The sequence below is a fragment of the Eumetopias jubatus genome, unplaced genomic scaffold, assembly GCF_037043125.1.
Source record: "Eumetopias jubatus isolate StellerSeaLion01/CBP00866 unplaced genomic scaffold, mEumJub1_p1.0 scaffold_7, whole genome shotgun sequence".
NCBI classification, from domain to species: domain Eukaryota; kingdom Metazoa; phylum Chordata; class Mammalia; order Carnivora; family Otariidae; genus Eumetopias; species Eumetopias jubatus.
The window spans coordinates 74,368,801-74,370,707 of NW_028274813.1; the positions used below are offsets into that span (position 1 = coordinate 74,368,801).

A 1,907-nucleotide genomic window follows, 5' to 3' on the forward strand; every position below is an offset into this window, starting at 1 on the left:
CTTGCTGGCTGTTCTTGCTGATCTTCTGGGGGAGGGGCCTGTTGCCCTGGTTCCCAAATGTCTTTGCTGGAGGCAGATTTGCCCCGCCCTTGTCGGTCCGGGCTAAGGAAGCTGCTCGGGATGCTCTCAGGAGCTTTTGTTCCCTGCAAGCTCTCAGTACAGCTTTGGAGGAACAGGGTGAAAATGGTGGCCTCCCACTCTCTGCCTGGAGGAGCTGAGTACTCGGGGGCCCTGCTTCTCAGTGCACCCCCAGAGAAAAGCAGTCACTCCCATCTCCCTGGTCTCTGGCCTCACTCCGTGCTCACCCGGCCTGTGACTGAGCGTTTCTATGTCTGGCACCTGACCCCGTGTGGAGTCTCCAAACCCAGCAGATCCCTGTGGTGCGCTCCCGCGCTGCTCCTCCCCGGGGAGGAAGGAGAGTCTCCCCATCTCTGCCCTTGTTGGGTCCCTGCTGGAGGAGCAGTGGCCCAACTGTGCCACGGATTACAGTTTATGGCAACCCTGAGCTGAGAGCCCGCGCCTCGGCTCCGTCTCTGCAGCTGGCTTCCCCACTCGAATACCTGGGAGCTCTGCCACACTCAGGCACCCTCGGTCTTTCTGTGACCCCGAGCGTCCTGAGACCACACTGTCCCGCGAGGGTTCCACCCCTGCTTAGCCACTGGAACGACGTCCCTCAGCGGAGCCGACTTCTAAAAGTTCCGATTTTGTGCTCCGCTGCTCTATCACTTGCCTGAAGTGGCCGATGGAGGCTCCCTCCCCCGCCGTCTATCCTCCTGAATATCGCCTCAGATTCACTTCTCCGCACGTCCTACCTTCCAGAAAGTGGTCGCATTTCTGTTCAGAGAGTTGTTGCTATTCTTCTCTTCAATCTCCTGTTGAGTTTGTAGGTGTTCAGAATGGTTTGATCCCTATTCAGCTGAATTCCTGAAACCAGACGAAATCCAGGTCTCCTACTCCTCCGCCATCTTGCTCCCAGAAATACAATTTAATTTTTTAAAAAAGATTTATTTATTTGACAGAGAGAGAGCACAAGTAGGCAGAGAAGCAGGCAGAGGGAGAGGGAAAAGCAGGCTCCCTGATGAGCACGGAGCCCAATGTGGGGCTCGAACCCAGGATGCTGGGATCATGACCTGAGCCAAAGGCAGCTCCTTAACCGACTGAGCCACCCAGGCGCCCCTGTTTTAATTTTTTTATTTAGTTTTTTAAAGACTTGTTTGTTTATTTGACAGAGAGCAAGTGCGCAGAGAAGCAGGCAGAGAAGCAGGGAGAGGGAGAAGCAGGCTCCCTGCTGAGCAGAGAGCCAGACTCAGGGCCTTGATCCCAGGACCCTGAGATCATGACCTGAGCCAAAAGTAGATGCTTAACTGACTGAGCCACCCAGGAGCCCCATATGATTGATTTTTATATATAGTTCTTGTATCTTGAAATCTTGAAAGTCTTGCTTATTAGTTATAGAAGACTTTTTTGTTGATTCCATTGGATTTTCTACATAGATGATCATGTCATGTCTAATTAAAGAAGTATTCCTTCTTTTTTTCAATCAGGATGCCTGTTACTTCTTTGCTTTGCCTGTTTGCACTAACATTTCCAATACAATGTTGAATCTAAGTGGTAAGAGCAGAATTCTTGTCTTGTTTCTGATTTTAGGGAGAAAGCATTCACTTTCACCATGAAGTATGATGCCAGATGTAGGTGTTTGAAAACATTCTTTACAGATCAAAGATGTTTTGAGCTTTGCACAGTGGCAGTATCATAGCCAGTGAGGTTCATCTGAGGTGTGATTATTGCTAACTGAAAGCTCTTCACAGATCAAAGAGGTTTCTGTCTATCACCAGTTTGCTAAGACCTTTTTATCAGGAATGGATGTTGGCTAGAATGTAGTTCAATATGTGCAGGTGTATTATGTA

General features: G+C 49.7%; 1 pseudogene; it reads left to right on the plus strand.

Annotated features, from left to right (window-relative positions):
* The first annotated feature begins 1,730 nt into the window (after nt 1-1,730).
* Nucleotides 1,731-1,907, plus strand: LOC114221477 (U4 spliceosomal RNA; annotated as a pseudogene).